Below are 22,338 nucleotides of genomic sequence, written 5' to 3'. Positions count from 1 at the left end.
ACTTCCAAATCGGCTATAATCTCTAAACGCGTATTCGCTATTCACTCTAAACGAGCTTCCAAAAATCAATTTTCGAATCAAGTCATTTTTAAGATATAATTAAGCTATAGATCCATGTAGCTAGATCTAAAGAAATTAGAAAATAATATTTGGAGCAAACAGACAATTAAATATTTAAATAGGCTCGAAATAGGAATTTAAAATAATAAATTGTTGCAAGTCCTCACAGGAGTCTAGTGTTAATTCCTTAATAACCTTTCTTAATCTACTATTGATCATTCTTAATTATCCAATATTAATACACTCCCAATTCAAGTATAGTCTTGAAAAACATGTACTCGTTATTCCGAACTAAACGAATTTTCAAAAAGTCAATTTTTCCGACAAAACGCTTTAAAACCATAAAAGGGGCGTTGTTCCATATGAATCGATTTCAAATGGTCGAAATAAATAATTCGGAGAAAATGAGTGAATAATTGTTTAAATAACCCAGTAGTATTCTATAAAATTAAGAAAATTTTCCAGTCCTCACATTAAAGCCATAAACAATCTCAAAAGATGAGTAGTGTGTGGCACTATGAAGAGTTCGATTGTAGGCAAATTCAACATGAGGCAAACACTCTTCCCAAGTTTTAAGATTCTTTTTAATCAAAACTCAAAGCAGAGTGCCAAGTGTGCGATTGACAACTTCAATTTGCCCATCACTTTATGGATGACTGGTGGTGGAGAATAACAATCTAGTGCCAAGTTTAGACCACAAAGTCTTCCAAAAGTAACTCAAGAACTTTACATCTCTATCGCTAACAATGGTCTTAGGCATGCCATGCAGACGGACAATTTCTTTGAAAAACAAATTACCAATGTGAGATGCATCGTCAGTTTTGTGACAGGGGATAAAATGTGCCATCTTAGAGAATCTATCAACTACGACAAAGATGGAATCATTACCCCTTGGTGACCTAAGTAGTCCTAAGACAAAGTCCATAGACAAGTCTACCCAAGGATAATGAGGAATAGGCAATGGGGTATACAAGGCGTATGGATTTGTTTTGGATTTCGCCTTATGACAAGTGACACATCTACCAACCATGCGTTCAACATCCCTATGCATGTAAGGCCAGTAAAAGTGCTCTTGTAACATGGCTAGAGTCTTAACAATTGCCAAAGTGTCCCATGAGACCACCACTATGTGCCTCTCAAATCAAAAGATCACGAATGGAAGAGTTAGGGACACAATTTATCCACATAAAACAAAAATCCGTTGTGTAAGAAGTACTTTCCATGTGGACTCTTTATACAAGATGCACAGACTTCCCCAAATTCACAGTCATGGGCATAAATCTCCTTGAGCATCTCAAACCCTAACAACTTGGCATCAAGAACAGCAAGCAAAGAATGTCTATGAGATAAAGCATCAGCTACCACATTCGTTTTGCCGGTTTTGTACTTAATGACATAGGAGAAGGTGTCGATGAAACTTACCCATTTGGCATGGTGCTTGCTTAACTTTGGTTGGCCCTTGAGAAATTTCAAGAATTTGTGATCAGTGTGTATTACGAACTCCCTTGGGTGGAGGTAGTATTGCCAGGTCTCCAATGCTCGTAATAATGCGTAAAGCTCTTTGTCGTACGTGGGGTAGTTCAGGGCAGCACCTCCCAGCTTCTCACTAAAGAATGCATAAGACCTCTTGTCTTGCATGAGGACAGCACCAATACCTACACCAGAAGCATCACATTCAATTTCAAAAGTCTTGTTAAAATTAGGTAACGCTAGAACAGGTGCATGTGTGAGTTTGTCCTTGAGGGTAAGAAATGCTTGTTCTTGGGTTTCCTCCCAATAGAATTTTCATTCTTCTTGGTCACGGCAGTCAATAGGGCAGCAATGGTGCTGAAGTCTTTGACAAATCGTCGGTAGAAACCTGCCAATCCATGGAAGCTGCGCACCTCATGGACGGATGTTGGAGTTGGTCATTGCTTGATGACCTCAATCTTGGACTCGTCCACTTTGATTCCCTGTGAGCTCACTACATATCCTAAGAACACAAGCTTGTTAGTACAAAAGGTGCACTTCTTAAGGTTAGTGTATAAATACGCCTGTCGAAGTGTCTCAAGAACTATTCTCACATGCTCCAAGTGCTCTTGTTTACTGTGACTATATTTTAGAATATCGTCAAAATAAATAATGACAAATTTTCCAATGAAATGCCTCAAAACATGGTTCATTAACCGCATGAATGTACTAGGGGCGTTAGTCAACCCAAAAGACATGGCTAGCCACTCATAGAGACCATGTTTGGTTTTGAAGGTCGTTTTCCATTCATCGCCTTCTTTCATCCTAATTTGATGATAGCCACTCCTTAAATCAATTTTAGTGAATATAATAGCACCATCGAGTTCATCAAGCATATCATCTAGTCTAGGAATGGGATGATGATACTTAACAGTAATAGCATTAACGGCCCTACAGTCAGTGCACATGCACCAAGTACCATCCTTTTTGTGAACTAGTATCACAGGCACAACATAAGGACTTAGACTTTCTTTTACCCAACCCTTACCTAACAGGCCATCAACTTGTAGCTGAAGCTCCTTTGTCTCCTTTGGACCCATGCGGTAAGCTGGTTTGTTGGGTAGTGGTGCTCCGAGAATCAGGTCTATTTGGTGCTCAATCCCTCGAATGGGTGGTAAACCATCAAGGACCTCATCAGGGAATACATCCTCAAATTCCTGTAAAAGAGCAACTATACTCGAAGGCAATGCCTTATCAAGCTCAGCAACATCTAAGAGCACATGTTTGCAAATCATGAGAAGTATAGGCTGATCAGAATTCACAACTTTTCTAACGTCCTTAGCTTTAATGATCATGTTTTACTTCCTAGTGGTAGGTGTAATGGGTGAATTGTCATGCGTAACACTAGGTGTGCTCATTTTACCCTTGGTCAATTGCTCACTTGTAGAAGTGGAGCTTTTGCCAAGGTCGACCGCCTTTTGTTTCCTCCTTTGACGGTCCTGTTCACACTCTTTTTGCAACTTAAGTTGGTCCTCATACACTTGTGCAGGTGTGAGTGGTGTGAGGACCTTACGTTTGCCATCGTGTAAACGGGTGTACTTATTCTCCCTTCCGTCGAATGTGACGTGTCTGTCAAATTGTCAGGGTCTCCCCAAGATGACATGTGTAGCATGCATAGGCACGCCGTCACAAACAACTTCATCAGTGTAAGTACCAATGGAAAAGGAAACATGTACCTGTTTGAAGACACGTACCTCTCCATCCTCACTTAGCCATTGGAGGCGATAAGGGTGTGGATGTCTAGTAGTTGGGAGCCCTAAACTCTCTACCATGAGCAAGCTTGCCACATTCGTGCAACTCCCACTATCGATGATGAGGCTACACACTTGTCACCCACTTTACAACAGTGTAAAATAAGTTCTCTCTTTGTAGTTGCTCGTCCTCCTTAACTCAAGCGGTTAGCACTCGTCGTGCCACTAAGCAACCTATTTCTCCTTGTGTAGGAGAGCAATCTTCCTTACCCGAGTCATTCCCCAGGCAATCATTCTTGTGTAACTCAGGCACCTCTTCTCAATCGTCATCATCGGATACGATTTCACCGTTGTGAGTGATTAACATGACTCGTTGGTTTGGACATTGGGATTGAATATGTCCAAACCCTTGGCACTTGAAGCACTTAATATCCCTACTCCTAGTCTTAGGAGTCTCAAGTGGTGCTTTCGAAATAGACCTGAATGCATCAACAACTTTGTTAGGGGTAAAATTGGTATTACGATTAGAGGCATTATCTTGAATTCGGCTAGAAGTAAATAGTGTAGCCGAATTTCCATTTTGGTGGGTTGTTCTCCGTGGTAGGTTTCCCTTCTAGAAGGCGAGTTGGAAGTTTGGAAGGTACGGGTCCCACGCCTCAATTTCTTTCCCCTCTCAGCCTTGATAGCGAGTTCGAAAAGGTCATGCATGTCCAAATAGTGTTGGAGCTCCAAGGCTTCTTGAAGGTCAGGGTTGAGACCTCGAAGAAACCTAGCCATGGTTGCTTCACTATCTTCTTGAAAGTTCGCCCTCATCATGGCCATCTTGATTTCCTTGTAGTAATCTTCCACACTCATGTTACCTTGAGTGAGAGTTTGAAGTTTGGCGTGGAGATCTAGATTGTAGTAGCTTGGAACGAATCTCTTACGCATCAATGCCTTGAGTTCTCGCCAAGTTCGGACTTGTGGTTCTCCCATTCTCCTTCTATGGGTCCTCACTTGGTCCCACCAAACTAGGGCGTAGTCGGTGAACTCAATGGTGGCAACTTTCACTTTTTGTTCCTCACTATAGTCGTAGCAGTCAAAGACCATCTTGATGCAGCCTTCCCATTCCAAGTAAGCTTCAGGGTCACTTTTGCCTTTGAACGCGGGTACTTGAATTTTAAGACCCTTGAGTTCGTTCTTAGACGTGTCCCCTCTAGGCTTCTTGGGTCGTTCCTCATCCTCACTAGCAGAGTAGCCCTCGCTATTTGCCTCTTTGGTGCCATGGTTACTCTGGTTGTGAGACCTTGAACGGGAGCCTCGTGTGAGACTTTTGGATAGCTCGTCAAGCCGCGAGTGCAACTCCTCCATTTGTTGCTCACTAATTCGCCTGAGCTCGTTCTTCATGGAGATGAACATCAAGGAGTAGTCTATGGTTGGGTGTTGTTGCTCCATGTCCCTTTTTATGCCTTGCAAAAGGTTAGTAACACGAAAAATAATGCAAGTATATCCTCACTTCACTCCCTTAGTGTATCACTCTCTCTCGTGTTTTATCACTCAATACACTCTTTAAAGATCTTTACCGAATACCTTTACCTGTTGGTTTAGGTAGGTGAGAAATGCCACTCAAGTCCAAAAAAAATTGTCACCAACTTTTTCCACAAGAGTAACCAAGAATGTAAGACACAAATGGAATGCAAATTAAGGTGGAATGGTGGTTTTGGGGGGACTCTAGTGGCAGACAGCAATGGGAAAAGCGCGAATGTGAACAAAAAGAAAAAAAACCCTAGCTTCCTATAATGTAGGAGTGAGTGTCAGAAATTTAGTAGAGAATGTAGGAGAGTGTCCTAAAATATAGGAGAGAATATAGGATAGTGTCCAAGTGAAAACAAAAAGGGTATCCAAGTGTTTTACTTAGTTTCCTAAATTGATTTGGAAAACAAGTTGGTTTTGGAAACTCTTTAGAAAACCTTTCTTGCACAACCTTTAGAAACTCCCAAATCCCTCTCCAAGTAGACTTGCAAATCAAATTTGGTTTCTACCTATGCCAACCGAAATTTTCCAGATTTTTTTCTCCTTCCAAATCACTTTACCAATGTCAGTTGGGATTCTTATAAAGTTCCCCAAGGCAGCCGACTCCTCTCACACACAACCCGAGCTCTCACACACACAAACCAAATTCGGCTTCCCTCCTACCTTGCGCAACAACCAAGACAGTTTCGACTATGGCTTCGCAGCAAGAAGATGCAAGTGCCTTCATGCAAGCTTCACTCCCACGGGTTGCTCAAGACGCTCCCAAAAATTTTACTCCTAGGCCAAGGAAGCCCTTCACCACCGCAAGAGAGTATAGGAAGTTGTTTATTCGAAGGGAGGTTCAAGTTTTCAAGAAACAAGGTGGTCAAGAAATTCAAGAACCTCAAAAGGTGGTTCAAGTTATCAAGGCACAAGGTGATCAAGAATTGCAAGAAGAGGTAGGCCAAAACTTTTGAGTTTCTTTCCTTTTTGTTCGAATTTTTTGTTTGGGGTACAAGCACGATGTAAGAGACTGATTTGACAATAAATTTCAACTCCCTCGCTTGGTTTCGTTTTTTTTTCTTTTTTTCTTTTTCTTGCCACCCAATGCCTTTCTTTCTTTTCTTTTCGTTTCTATTTTTTTCTATTTTTTTTAACTTAAAGAACAACACATATACTCGGCTGAAGTAGTAAAATTCCAGAAATAATGTCAGGCCCTCAACTCGCAATAACGCACAGCCCAAGTCCCTCAAGAACTAGCAAGATACTTTCAAGAATTTCAAGAACTTCTAGGTAGTAACCAAGAACTTCAAGAAACCCTAAAATCTTGTAGATTCTCTTCAAGATTTCACAACACCAACAAGTTTTAACCTAACATCAGATTAGAAAATTAAGAAAACAGTTTGGATGACTCATGGACCGATATGGACAGATTTGGAAAATAAAACCCTAGTCGTCGCCTACTTGCTTTCTTGTAGCTTCGGCTTGGACTATCGACTTGGCAGAATTTTGGATGCAACAAGGACACAAGATATGGTCAGATTATCAATGGCAACAACGACACATGCATGGATAGATTTGACGCAAAACAACGAGCAATACTTACGGACAGGTTTAGACGCAATGATGGAAACACATACGGGCAGAAATTCAATGCAACAAAGGACTCAATACCACGAAACAATTTGCGGACAGATTTGTCTACAACAACTATGGACGAATGAACAGAAATTGGACTCACGAAGACCAAGCAAAATTTCGGATAGATTCGACACAACGAAGAAAGAAAAGTGCGGACAGAATTTTTCCAACGAAAACGACGCAACGAGAACAACACGATAATGAACAGAATTTTTTTTTGAAACACAGCAGCGGAAACAAGGAAAACAAAGACAAAAACTACGGATATAACGGAAGATACCTCCACCAAAGCTCTGAAGCCAACTGATACGGTTCTCGATCAACTTGTTTCGAGACACGTAGCACGTTTGCCCAAGGATCTAGCGAGGTTGTCCAACACTTGGATTGCGGATCCTAAAATCAACACGGACGACACGAGTTGGTTTAAGGCAGTAGAACAACGACTCCAATCGAGGTGGTTACTCAAGTGGATAGGTCGGTAGAACAATCAAGGACAAGATGCAAGATTGCTCAATAACCCTTGCCAAAGCAAGTAGAAGGCTCAAATCTCTCTTAACAAGAAGAATAAAAAATAAACAAAGTTTATTGATAAAGCGTCTGCTCCAAAACCTTACAAAACAAGCCTTTTTATAGGCTAAGGGTTACTAAAACCCTGAGGGAAATAGGAAAGGGAATTTCGGCCATCTTGGTGTCAAGATGGGCCTGCCCATGTTCTACTAAGTAAACTAATCCAACTCTATTAAACACTAAGGCCTAAGGCCCTACTCGGCCAACTCTCTTGGAGGTCCACTTGTTTCCTCATGGGCTTGGATTATGGTGTAGATAGCTTGATTGTCTCCTCTTAAGCCATCAATATCTCTATGGACTCCATGTTGGTCTTGGACAATTCGGACAAGGCCTTGGAGGGATTTTTTGAAGAGTTTGGCCTGTGCACGTGTGACTGGGCCCAATGAAACTCGGACTGGGTCATTGGGTGGGGCAAGGTCCGTGCACACATCATCTTGTATAAAGAGTCCACATGGAAAGTATTTCTTGCATAATGGATTTTTGTTTTATGTGGATAAGTTGTGTGTCACTAACTCTTCATTCGTGATCTTCTGATTCAAGAGGCACATAGTGGTGGTCTCATGGGACACTTTGACATTGCTAAAACTCTAGCCATGTTGCAAGAGCACTTTTACTGGCCTCACATGCATAGGGATGTTGAATGCATGGTTGGTATGTAACGCCCTCACTTCTCCCAAGAGCGAATCCGAGGGTATCGGCGGGACGCCTGTCTAGCTCGCGGTAGGACTCGATGCTCTAAAACTAGAAAATAGAGTTCACGCCAAAAGAAAGTTCTCTTTAAATGATTACATCTTCTAAAGTTGCATAAACTAGTACATCAAGTCATACATACCACGAGTATTAGAAAGTAAACCCTAGAAAAGCTGATAACTATAACCACCACGACAACTGTATACATCTTACTCGTCAACTTATAACAAGTACAAGTTCAACTGTGACGGCCCCACCTCCCCCTAAGGCGAACCAGAGGGTTTGCCGGGTCGCCTGCCCAACTCTCGCCAGGACTAACGATGCAGACTAGAACTATCTATAGCGATCCGGAACTTACAAACGAGCGTAAACATGTCAAAATGGTAAAATAACCCAAAATAAAAAAAATGAAATCCGGAGTCGGCCATGAATAGTAACCGACCCGTCAGAATCCAACCGAAATAGCTAACAAACATTCACATCTGAACTTTAGCGTTTACAAATCAGAATGACATACAAAAGCTTTCAAAAGTTAATACATATACACGGTTTGTCAAATCAAAAGAGAAACGCCCCAAAAGTACACTTAGGGTTTTAATACATGAGCTATACAAAAGATATGTTCAACTAGCTCAATTTGGCAGCCATTTGTCAAATCCAGACCAAAAGGGTTTATTTTCCTGTAAGGAAAACAAAAGGAACAGAAAGGGGTGAGCTTGCGCTCAATGAGGTACCAAACAGATAGCATTAAAATCATGGCATTTCACATTTAACAAATCAGATACACATGTCAGATGTAAAGCAAAGGAACCAATGATTCAAATCAGAAGGATACGGGTGGCTCTCAGGAGCCAAATTCCAGCGCAGTACTTGATCCAAACCGGTTGACTCTCCGTCAACGTATATAGAACCAACACGTCTGTAGACCCCTCTTAACACCGAATTTCGTCCACCAAACACCCCTTTACCGGGCCCGCTCACCTCAAACGAACAAAATGGTAATACTCGAGTATACCCGCAATCAAGGGTCTCAATACCCAAAATCCCCGAACAGACTACCGTGGTTCGTTATCTAATCGTCCAGGCCCTTGCCGGCCCGACTCGAATAACTTAGCCACAGGACTGAGCTCATAGGTCATAGAAATCCGAACAGATGCAGACACAGATAACATATTCAAATTTTGCATAGTAAATTGGCATATGAACAGACAAGAGAATAAGTGTGATAAAGTACACTCTCGTCTCAAACAAATAAACAGATTGCAGAGCAGAAATCAAGTTAAACAGCAATGGAGGGGAGTGGTACACTCACCGGCTCAACTTCAAAAATTTTTCCTTCAGATTGGCCTTAATCGCCAAGAAACCCTAAAATAACCAAAATAAACCAATTGAAGGTTTCACATCCATAATCGAGTAAACACAATGCACATGAGGCTCGACTACTAGTCGTATGCCTCGCCAAATAATTACTGATGCAAGGGTACAAAACATGATTTTTGGGAACAAAAGATAGCATAAAGACCTAGGTTCAACAACCCAAAAGCCCTTTTATTTCTACCAAAAGGCAAATCCAACTTAAAAGAACCAAACGGCCTAGAAAAACGGGCAGCACTTCCCCTAAATTTCTTACTTTTCCAGCCATTAAGGCTTCATTATTTCCTCGAATCAGTCCCAACATCTCACACAAAATTCACCTCATTTCCAAAAGCCATTCACTAGGCTCAAAGTAGTACAAGTACAAAAGTTAGCTAGGAAATGACCGGAATAAGAGTAAGCCTTAAAACATGTAAACAAGTACAATGAGACTCGATAACTAATCATAAATCCATGCCAAATATGACCCCAATAAGGTTTCATATGCATATATAAGCATGATAGCAAACCAGAAAATCAGGAAATGTAACTATATTAGCCCTAACAACAAAACAGTTTTGGCCTCCTTATGCGGTAATGGCACAAAATGCGTTACGCTTATCGGATGAGGGTGTAAGACCCACCATCTCGAAGCTAGAAGATAGGGCTACAACAATGTAGAAGGCCACTCAGTCCAAATCCTAGCACAACTAGGTCAAAAATGCAGAATACCAAACCAGAACCGTAATTACAGGTTTGCAGATCACACTATGCTGTAATTAGTCCAACTCAGTCTATACAGGTCCAAATGCATTGATTCCAAAGGCATGCGGTAACCAAGACATCCAGATACATTTCATCAGAAGACACCAACATCCAAATCCAAAGCAATTCCAGTCAAAACAGACGATTACAAGCGCAGTTCGCACATTCTGATCAACCCAGAACAGCAACAGTAAAATCGACATATCTCACTTTACACTACTCCAAATGATCTGAAATTTTACAGACACCTCAAAAACATCAATATCTACAACTTTCATGTTTTAAGCAAAGGCCAATTCGGCCTCTAACCATATGATACAAAACCGGACAGAAAAGGGGGTTATGAAACCCTAACTTCCTCAAATTCCTTCCAAACCCAAAATTGGTTGCAATTACCAATCATTTACACCTACTAGAGTCATTACCCCTCATTACCAACCATCATAAATAACCACAACATCATGATCACATTAAACCAGAAAAATCACCATTAAATTGAAAACTTCATCAAATCATCCAAAAACAAGAAATAACCCACAAATTTCAGCACTTTAGCCACTACTAAGCATAACTTAAGCTTCATTAAGTGTAAGAGGGAATTCACACACCACTCACCTAGTAAACAAGAGAGGGAGAGTTGTAGGACACCTTATCTTCTCCAAACACTTCACCAAAGCACTTACTAACACAAAATAGAGAGGTTTTATGGAGTAGAATCAAAGTTGGATGGTTGAGTAAGTTGATTGAAGCAAGAGTGAACCCAAAATCTTGAAGAGTTTTCTTCCTTTTGTTGCTCAAGAAATTCGGCCAAGAGGTTAAAGACAAGAGTGAATTTTTTGTTCAATTTTTGAGATATTTAATCAAATGGTCAAAAGGTCAAAAAAATGAATAGTAAGTCATAAGTTACCACCAACCTCATAGTGACACATGTCACCTCCTTTAATGCAATCCTATCCTTATTTTTCCCTCTCACATCAATCACTTCACATCCTCTACTTATCTCTTAACACTCGATAAATTTCCACCAGTATCCGGAATTTACCCTAATTGGCCGAATTTTTCCGAACTTTTCGCACTAGTGGGTCTCACGTCCATTATATATTCTTAATCTTTCAAAAACTCTCCAATGCTAGAAAAATCATCTAAAAACTATAATTACTCATAAAATCCACCAAGAAAATTTTCCTACGCCAGAAAATACAGCAAACATGCAATTAAAGGGAGAAAACCCTAGGAAAAACATTAAGGGAAAAAAATACGGGTTCTCACATCAACTCATCTATAATCAAAACACTAAACACCTTCCCGAGCGATCCTCGCGTCGGCCCCCTGCTAAGGAAAACAAATAGAATGGGGTAAGGTATATGCTTAGTGAATAACCAGGGGTAAAAATGTAAACTCACATAATTAAACAAGTAAATCAAAATATTTCATACTAATAACAGAAAAGCAACATCACAATGGTAGGATACGGGTGGCTCCAAAACCAGTTCAATTCCTCGAGCTTGAACGCCTGTTGACACTCCATCAACCAAAGTACTCATGGTCCGTAGACTCCACTTAACTTTCCCCCGTTCACCTTATCAATCCCTGCTGGCCAGTCAACAGCACACAGCAGCTCGAGCGAAACAAAATAACTTAGTTTTCGTCAAAGCTTTAACAAAGAACTAAATCCCAAGTTTAGCATGGAACTATCTTCGACCAAGCCCCGGCTGGCTCGAATAGTTCGTCTACCCTTGGAACCAGACTGGAACCAAGCCTTGAGATATTCAATCTCTCAATAGATGATATCTCTCAGCAAAGTACACAACAAAGTACTTATCCCAACAGCACACAGCAAAAAAAGTTTAATTCAAGTCATGTAATCACCCCCATCAGCACACAGCAAAAGGGTGATACTCAAGTCATGTAATCACCCTCATCAGCACACAACAAAAGGGTGATACTCAACATAAGGCATGTATTCTCACATAGAAAATCAAAACAAAGGATGGGCTTAGGTCGAGTGAGATAAAGTACACCCTCGCCTAAGTACGCATTTGACATATACAAAGCACTTTAACAATTTCATATCAATGAACAATCCAATTACTCACTTGATAAAGCTTGGCACGAAAAATGATACAATTCACTGAGCTTGACCATCACCGTCAAAAGTCTCATAATCTGTATTGACAGATTATATACACACATAAGTGAAACGGCCATACAATAGCAGTTTATAACTTAAACGATCGAATACGATCGAAAACGGTCAAAAATAATAAAAAAAAAGGGTCAAAAATGACGTTAAGGCCAAAAGAATGTTGAAATTGGCCGAAACGGCTGGAATGGTAACAAAATAACAAAAATAATCCTAAACGGTCCAAAATGGCAAAAATGGTTGAGAAATGCACGTGCGTGTGCGCGAAAATGAAAATGGTACAAAATGGGTTACACAATTTTTGACCATAATTGGAGCTGTGGTTATCGAATCAAAATGTACTAGGTAGTGTCTCGAAACTTAAACAAAAGGTTACAACTTCCATGAAAACACCTCAACCCAGTTTTTAGTGTATTCCAGTCACATTTGCAAAATATAGAACTAGAACTCCAAAGGCTAGGTTAGTCCTCTAGTTTTTAAAACAAAACAATGTCGTAAAATAGAACAAAGAAATCGTAATATCCATTTTGAGACTAAACAACAAGAGTATCCTAAAAGTTGGTGTATCACAATCTCCCCTCCTTCAAAGAATTTCGTCCTCGAAATTGCAACCTTTAAGTCTGATCTTCTTAATCCTTTCATGAACTAAAGGTTTGAATACTCTAATATTTCATTAACGAGTTCATCATTGACAATAAAATTCCCTTCAAAAGTTTGTCCCTCTATGTATTTCAATTCAAGAACCAACCGTGTAATCCTTAGTAATGAACTTCAAATGTCTCGTAGATCGGCCTTAATGGTAGTAACGAATAGAAAGAACCTCAATAGGATGGAAGATAGAGTGTACCTTCGATGATTGCCAATGGGTCTATCATCTCTTGATGTCCTATTGCATAGGTCATTGCCGGCACTTTCGGTTGATTACTCGTGGCATTGGTCGGCTTAGACATGTTCCCTTCTACCCTTGGCAAATTTCCTTCTTTTGGCAGGTGAGGGCACTGAACAATCGGGTTCTCAGCACTACCGCAACGGTAACATTTCCGAACTTGTCCTTTCTTCCAACAATTATCTTCCATGTGGTTAGTAGCCCCACAATATCCACATGCCATTCTAGGTCCTGATGTCGGACCTCCTCGTGAGATACCCTTTTGGGTCTCTCTTCCTACCTGACTTTTCTCAACATTTCCTTGATTTGGGATCCCTGGGGATCGTGGTCTACCTATTCCTCGACCCTTCTTAGGTGGTGGCTCGCTTCCCGAGCTCTGTTCCTCAATATAACTACTTGTATCTGGGTGCCTTCTTTTCTTATCATGAAAGGCCTTTACTTGACTCTTAGTACTTTCAATTCGTTGTGCCTTTTCAATCGCTTGACTATAAGTCTCCAATTGAGCAGCTGCCAGTGCCTCTTGAATCTCAACATTCAAACCCTGAACAAACGACGAATTCTCCTTTGGTCTGTCAGACTAACTCTGGAGCAAAACGAGAGAGTTTGGTAAACTATGTCTCGTACTCCGCCACACTCCTAGTCCCTTGACGTAGGCGTATGAACTCATCCTCTCGCCTTTCCTGAACAAGTGGCGGTAAGTACTTCTCATTAAACTCATGAGTGAAATTAACCCATGTCCATGGGGTTTATTCTCTATCCCACTTGGCTCGAATTACATTCCACCAGGCACGATCCGCTCCCTCAAATTGAAAAATGGCCAAAGCTATCTGCCGTTCCTCTGAGTATCCTAACGCAGCAAAAATGTCTAACATTCGCTCCAACCAACTCTCCGCTATATCAGGGCAAGGTCCACCCCAAAATTTTGGCAGTAGAAATTTCTGGAACCGTTCTAAGGCACGGTCCTCTCCTTCATGATTTCCAGGATGCTGTACTTGGCCTTGACCCTGTTGGTTGACCATTTGTTCTAATAAATCAGCCATTCGCTGTATGGCTGTAGCTACTTGAGTTTCGGCTTGTGTATTCGCATTTTCATTGGTTACCTTTTCGACTCCTTGTCCTCGTCCTCGTCCTCTACCCCCACAACGAGTCTCCATTTGATTGTTTTATAGCTTCTATAATTGGGACAAAATATGGTACAAGATCAAAGTGTTGAAAAGTTATAAAATGCACGAAATAATTAAGAGATCAAAATATGTACATATATATACAAGTCACGCCAAAAATATACACATATCAGTTCACATAGCAGCTAGTATCCAGCCAGTACAAAACATGTTCATTCATGAGCACCCCGGCTCCAAAACAAATCAACAAAACAACTCAAAGTAACGGCCCTACCGAAAATTCCCTACGGAGCCTATAGAGTCTATTGCATCCATCGGCCCCGCTCCGCCAGCCCTAAGTGGCGCCTCTGTAGCTATATCTAAGAGAACCTCACAGTCTAACATAATACCCTGGGCTCTCTCTCTCATCTGCCCCTTCAAAGCGAGGAGGTGGCGGCGGGTCTCCTCAAGCTGACGACCAAGGGTATGCGTTCGCTCCTCCTCAGCTCGTAATCCCATCTCGAGGTCACGCAGGCGCAGGGCCTGTGCATGACTCACCCCTCTAGCCTCCTCCAACTGTGCCCTCAAAGTGTCGACCGTCCTGCCTAGGTGACGACGCTCGTCATCTATAGCCATAACCATATCGTCTGGGTATCCATACGTATGTCGGCACTCACACGATTGACTCTTCTGGCCGAAAGGAGAATATATCCTATAGAGTTCCCCGACCCTCCTCTGGTATCTGAGTACTCGTCGGTGCACCACCCGGTTCACCGGACCGTATCCAGCCGTAGATCGTACTCCGGCACCGCTAGATCCACCGGTATCGCTAGGTCCACCAGCCTCCATACCTACACAACAAAATATCATTTAATCAGTTCTCCGGCATTTCATCTTAATAGATACGATTCAACTTAGAGACAATCGAATACTTATATGTTCTATAATACATTTCCCAACTGTCCAAATCCTCTAACCTAGGCGCTCTGATACCACCTATGATGCCCCTACTTCTCCCAACGGCGAACCCGAGGGTATCGGCGGGACGCCTGCCTAGCTCGCGCCAGGACTCGATACTCTAAAACTAGAAAATAGAGTTCACGCCAAAAGAAAGTTCTGTTTAAATGATTACATCTTCAAAAGTTGCATAAATTAGTACATCAAGTCATACATACCACGAGTACCAGAAAGTAAACCCGAAAAAAGCTGAGAACTACAACCACCACGACAACTATATACATCTTACTCGTCAACTTATAACAAGTACAAGTTCAACTCATCTATAATCAAAACACTAAGCACCTTCTCGAGCGATCCCTGCGTCGGCCCCCTGCTAAGGAAAACAAATAGAATGGGGTAAGGTATATGCTTAGTGAATAACCAGGGGTAAAAATGTAAACTCACATAATTAAACAAGTAAATCAGGATATTTCACATTAATAACAGAAAAGTAACATCACAATGGTAGGATACGGGTGGCTCCAAAGCCAATTCAATTCCCCGAGCTTGAACGCCTGTTGACACTCCGTCAACCAAAGTACTCATGGTCCGTAAACTCCACTTAACTTTTTCCGTTCACCTTATCAACCCCCGCTGGCCAATCAACAGCACACAGCAGCTCGACCGAAACAAAATAACTTAGTTTTCGTCAAAGCTTTAACAAAGAACTAAATCCCAAGTTTAGCATGGAACTATTTTTGACCAAACCCCAGCTGGCTCAAATAGTTCGTCTACCCTGGGAACCGGGCTGGAACCAAGCCCTGAGATATTCAATCTCTCAATAGATGATATCTTTCAGCAAAGTACACAACAAAGTACTTACTCCAACAGCACATAACAAAAAGGGGTTTAATTCAAGTCATGTAATCACCTCCATCAGCACACAGCAAAAGGGTGATACTCAAGTCATGTAATCACCCTCATCAGCACACAACAAAAGGGTGATACTCAACATAAGGCATGTATTCTCATATAGGAAATCAAAACAAAGGATGGGCTTAGGTTGAGTGAAATAAAGTACACCTTCGCCTAAGTACCCATTTAACATATACAAAGCACTTTAACAATTTCACATCAATAAACAACCCAATTACTCACTTAATAAAGCTTGGCACGAAAAACGATACAATTCACTGAACTTGACCGTCACCGTCAAAAGCCTCATAATCTGTATTGACAGATTATATACACACATAAGTGAAACGGCCATACAATAGCAGTTTATAACTTAAACGATCGAATACGGTCGAAAACGGTCAAAAATGACGTTAAGGCCAAAAGAATGTCGAAATTGGCCGAAACAGCTGGAATGGTAACAAAATAACAAAAATAATCCTAAACGGTCCAAAATGGCAAAAATGGTTGAGAAATGCACGTGCGCGTGCGCGGAAATGAAAATGGTACAAAATGGGTTACACGATTTTTGACCATAACTGGAGCTGTGGTTATCGAATCAAAATGTACTAGGTAGTGTCTCGAAACTTAAACAAAAAGGTTACAACTTCCATAAAGATACCTCGACCCAGTTTTTAGTGTATTCCAGTTGCATTTGCAAAATATAGAACTAGAACTCCTAAGGCTAGGTTAGTCCTCTAGTTTTTAAAACAAAACAATGTCGTAAAATAAAACAAAGAAATTGTAATATCCGTTTTGAGACTAAACAACAAGAATATCCTAAAAGTTGGTGTATCACATGGTAGATGAGTCACTTGTCATAAGGCGAAATCCAAAACAAATCCATACTGCCTGTATACCCCATTACCTATTTCTCATTATCCTTGGGTAGACTTGTCTATGGACTTTGTCTTAGGACTACCTAGGTCATCAAAGGGTAATGATTCCATCTTTGTCGTAGTTGATAGATTCTCGAAGATGGCACACTTTATCCCCTGTCACAAAACTGATGATGCATCTCGCATTGCTAATTTGTTCTTCAAAGAAATTGTCCGTCTGCATGGCATGCCTAAGACCATTGTTAGCGATAGAGATGTAAAGTTCTTGAGTTACTTTTGGAAGACTTTGTGGTCTAAACTTGGCACTAGATTGTTATTCTCCACTACCAATCATCCACAAAAGCGATGGACAAACTGAAGTTGTCAATCGCACACTTGGCACTCTACTTCAGGCCTTGATTAAAAAGAATCTTAAAACTTGGGAAGAGTGTTTGCCTCATGTTGAATTTGCCTACAATCGAACTGTTCATAGTGCAACATACTACTCACTTTTTGAGATTGTTTATGGCTTTAACCCGCTGAACCCTCTTGATTTAGTACCCTTACCTTTCTCTGAGCACACAAGCTTAGATGGAAAAAAGAAAGCTGATTTTGTGCACAGGTTACATGAAACTGTTCGAGCAAACATTGAGAGGCGTACTCAGCAATACATCCAGCAAGCCAACAAGCACCGTCGTAAGATGATCTTTGAGCCTGGAGACTGGGTTTGGCTACACTTGAGAAAAGAGAGATTCCCCAAGCAGCGTCAAAGCAAGTTATCCCCAAGAGGTGATAGACCCTTTTGAGTGCTCCAACGAGTTAATGATAATGCTTACAAATTGGAGCTACCTGGGGAGTACAATATTAGCGCGACCTTCAATGTTGCAGATTTGAGCCCGTTTCTTGACGAAGAGGATTCAGATTTGATGGCAAATCCTTCTCAACAGGAGGGGATTGATGTGTGCACGGATCAGAGCCCACGCAATGACCCAGCCCGAGTTCCATTGGGCCCAGTCACATGTGCACGAGCTAAGCTCTTCAATGAATCCCTCCAAGGCCTTGTTCGAATTGTCCAAGACCAACATGGAGTCCATAGAGATACTGAAGGCTTAGAAGGAGACAATCAAGTTATCTACACCATGATCCAATCTCATGAAAAGACAAGTGGACCCCCAAGAGAGTTGACCGAGTAGGGCCTTAGGCCTTAGTGTCAAATAGAGTTGGATTAGTTATTTAGTAGAGCATGGGCCGGCCCATCTTGAACCCAAGATGGCCGAGTTTCCCTTCCACGTCTCCCTTAGGGTTTAGTAACCCTTAGCTTATAAAAAGGCTTGCTTTGTAAGGTTTTAAGGTGGACATTTTATCAATAAAGTTTGACATATTTTCGATTCTTCTTAACAAGAGAGTTTCGAGCCTTTACTTGCTCTTGGCAAGGGTGTTTGAGCAATCTTGCGTCTTGTCCTAGATTATTCTACCGACCTATCCATTAGAGTAATCACGTCTGTTGGAGTCGTCGTTCTACCACCTTCTACCAATTCGTGTCGTCCATATTGGTTTTAGGTCCCGCAACCCAAGCGTTGGACAACCTTGTTAGATCCTTGGGGAAACGTGCTACGTGTCTCGAAACGAGTTGATCGAGGATCGTATCAGAATGAGAAGTAGAAAATGAAGTTTTTCCTCTATTGTTTCCCTTCTCAAACAGCCGGCCAAGCCAAGGAAAGAAAATGAGGAAAATCCCAGCCAAAACAAGATAAGAATGAAAGAAAACAGTCGGTCAAACTTGGCTGCTGGCCGGAATCTGGCTGGATTCTAGGCTGGATTCAAGGCAGTGGAGAACCATTTTTCTTTTTTTCAAAATCCAACCACAATCCAGCCAAGGACTGTGACAGCCCCCCACCTTCCCCTAAGGTGAACCAAAGGGTTTGATGGACCGCCTGCCCAACTCTCGCCGGGACTCAGTCATACCTCAAGAAAAAACCGGAATAAAACCACAGGAACAAGTATAATAACAATTCTAAACTTAAAGCAAAACTTATATACATTTCTATCTCAAAAGGGAGTACAAACTCAAATATACAAAGGTTCTCAATTTTTCATACATCCAACCCATGCCAAACGCTAGGGCGAGAACCATTACAAAATTCAAAGAACTAGATTAGGCCAGCTATACAGAGCTCTCGTCCTTGCTCGCCTTCCCCTATTAAGGTAAACAAAACTAAAAGAATAAGCTAAAAGCTCGGTGAGGTTCCAAACACATAATCAAACAATAAGTCTAATGCATTAACCATAGATATCCAATAATTCAAGAAACATTTACAATGTAAAGTAATAATAACACATTCATTAAAAGAATACGTGCTCACATGGAGCCATTCATTCATTCATTCTCCTTTCATTTTCTTATTCCTCCAACCATTTGAAAATGCATTTTTGTAAGTAAAACCTCTTCATTTACATTACCACTCGTTCATTCATTTCATTTCACCCCCTTCCGGGCGTTGGCCAGACTCCACCCAACAACAAGGTAATACTCAAGTATACCAATCATTCACCCAGGGTTACCAAATCGCCCGACTGAGTCCGGTTCTGGCTCGATTCGATCGGTAACGAAGGGCAGTGCCCAGTTCAGCCATCAGACTTACATTCATGCACATATAATCATTCAATCATTGTAAATTTCACATTTATTTAGGTCAAGTACGATAAAGTACACACTCGCCTAGAAAACTCGTTTTTGCAATCATAGAACGCATTTAACATGTTATCAATCATTCATAACAAGCCATATAATCAAGAAAACATAACAACAGGAAACACTCACCTATTTAAACAAAAGAACGTCCAAAGTATTCTTCCGGGTGATACCCTCAATCACCAAGGAACCCTAATATAACCAAGAGAAACTATCACAGTTCACCATCAAAAGTTTAAGTAATTCAAAGAAAATCCGAATACCTACTAGTACAATATATAAATGTGAGTTTTAAAGTAAAAAGTATACATTTAGATTGGCCGAGAAAAGGAAAATAAATAAACCCTAAATTCACACCTAAAGCCTCGCTTGGTAAAATTAGGTTTTATGGCCGAGAAACCCTAGGCAATTCTTCTTTGTTTCGGAAAGAAATGAGTAATCATTTGAAGTTCAAAACTTGACATTTGTAGCTAAGTATCATGCTTAAAACGGTTGTCTCATTCACCATGCGAAAATGTAGAAGTTCAAATGAAAGGTAGCTCAAATAACACCATTAAAGTGGATCTAAGTATGTCCAAGCAAAGTAAGTCCAACGCATCACCAAATCACATTTCAAATTTCACTTTTATGCACTCAAACTACAAGAAAATAAACAGACAGCGTTTTCCATTAATTTCTTTACTTTCCATCCTACAATCAAACACCAACTCACATTCCAAAACAACCACAATTTCACATACAAATCATAGGCGATAAAGTACACCTTTCGGCATAACAACTACAACTGAAGCTACACTTATCGGATTGAAACGAATCTTATGGCACTTCGAGGCCAAGACATATACCTACATTTCTTATGAAGACCTCCATAGCCAAATCATGCATTTTCAGGGTCAAAAATGAAAATCTCCACGAAAACAGAAAACTGTCCGCGGAACAGGGCTCATGGGCAGTCAAGGGTATTTCAGTCATTTCACAAGATACAGTACTCAGATTGAGCTGAAATTTTATAGATAGCTAGATAACTCAATTAGCAACAACTTTCATGTTTTAAGTTAAACTCAATTCAGCCTCCATCATGGCCGAATAATACTGGTCAGAACAGGGCAGAATTGAAATCCTACAACTGAAATTTAACATAACTCTAGCTCAACCCATGAAATCTTCCACAAAACAACATCTATAACAACTATAAGCCACTAATTAGCAACTATTAGAAACAAAGAGGGATTTTGCAAGCAAGGTACCTTAGATCCTCAAGAAAGATGGTGGCTTAGAGTTCTTCTTCCCAAATTAGCTCCACAAATACCTTGGAATCTCCTTAGCAAACAACTTTTATGGAATAATTTGCAATTCTATCGGTTAGAACTCAAGATTGGAGCAAGAAATTGGAGTGAAAGATGAAGGTTTTTCTCTCTCTCTTGCTCTCAAAGTTTTGGCCATAAGAAGGGAAAAATGGCTTGATTTTTGGTCAAATTTTTGTTTTAGTAAAGTGAAGAAAGTTAGGTCAAAGTCCAATTTCCAATGACGTCGTGACACATGGCCTTTCTAGTATTTTCTCTAATTCTTTGGCTTCCAATGGTTACATCATATAACAAACCTCTATTTATCCTCTAGCACCTTGTATAATAATAACACTTAGCACAAAAATCACGTAAACACCAAAATTTTATCGCACTAGCGGGTCCCACGTCTATAATGCGTTTCAAATTTAACATACACTAACTTATACTAGGAAAATGATTTAAAACTGTACTTGCTTATAAAAATGCATAGAAACTTTAATATTTTAAAAGCTAGTATAAAAATGTAGGCAAAAATAAAATAATGCCTAGAAAAATGTGAACATTTTCGGGTTCTCACAAGAACTGGCCGGATATGCGGCCAGATTTTGTGAGGACTCGAAAATTTTGCTTATTTTATTTATTTTACTGGCTCAAATAAGTATTTATTTACCCGATTTCTCCAAATATTATTTTCTCACCCTATTAACCCTAATTACATGGAATTATAACTCCATTATATTTTTTTAAGTGATTTGTTTCAAAAATTAATTTCTGGAAACTCGTTTAGAGAAAATAGTGAACACGTCTTTGGAAATCTTGACCGATTGAGAGTATAATAAGTTTGGAATATTGGAGATTTGTGTAATGGACCTAAATTAGGTATTTTAATGTTTAAATACTCAAGTGATAGTTATTAGTACTGTCGTTATAAGAATTTCTCGGAAGTTTCGCGTTATCGCGCTTAAATTGGAGATACGCATTTTCACACGCGCGATTTAAATTGAGGAACATTAGACCCTTATTTTGGGACAATTGAGAGTGAATAATATTTATATGAATATAAGTGCATTAGAGGTTTAGTGCACTAGTGAAAAAATACGAGAGGGAATCGAGCACGAAACGCGCGCAAGTGCACGCGGTAGTAGAGTTGACTTTTGCACAAATGGGCCAACACTTGAAGCTTCTCTTGGAAGCTAAAATCTGATCACTCTCTTCTCCCTCCAATCACCATTTCAGCTGGCCATCCCTCTCTCTCAAACCACCATTGCTCTCTCAATTTTTACTTCACAAAATCTCACCAAATCTTCACTCAAATCCTACCAAAATTTCACCACACTTAGCTTAACACTTGAAGAGTATTTTGAGCTACAAAAGGGAGCTGAAAAGCCACGGTTTTCTGGAGCAAAGAGTGACCGAAATTCTGCTCTTGAACCTCCAACCAAGTGAGTGATGATCCAACCTTAGAAACTTGTCATTTGGAGGTTATCTTACCTAGTTGAGTTCATTTATGCCATTGGTTAGCTTGTTTATGGTGTAAAATGAAATGGGTGGGCTCTATGAACTCCCACCTTTGTCTTGGGGACTGATCTCATGCTTGATGATGGATTTAATGTTGTTTTAGTGCTCAAAATGGTAGATTAATGGTGTATAACTAGTAGAAACTTCAAGGAGTGCATGGAGTAAAAAGTTCTGATTTTGCCCCTGCTTTGGTCGTACCCTTTTCTGCAGAATTTTGAGGGTTTAATGGCTT

The sequence above is a fragment of the Coffea arabica genome, chromosome 1c, assembly GCF_036785885.1.
Source record: "Coffea arabica cultivar ET-39 chromosome 1c, Coffea Arabica ET-39 HiFi, whole genome shotgun sequence".
In the NCBI taxonomy this organism is placed as follows: Eukaryota; Viridiplantae; Streptophyta; class Magnoliopsida; order Gentianales; family Rubiaceae; genus Coffea; species Coffea arabica.
The sequence above is the reverse complement of the archived record's forward strand: the minus strand, read 5'-3'. Positions refer to the sequence as shown.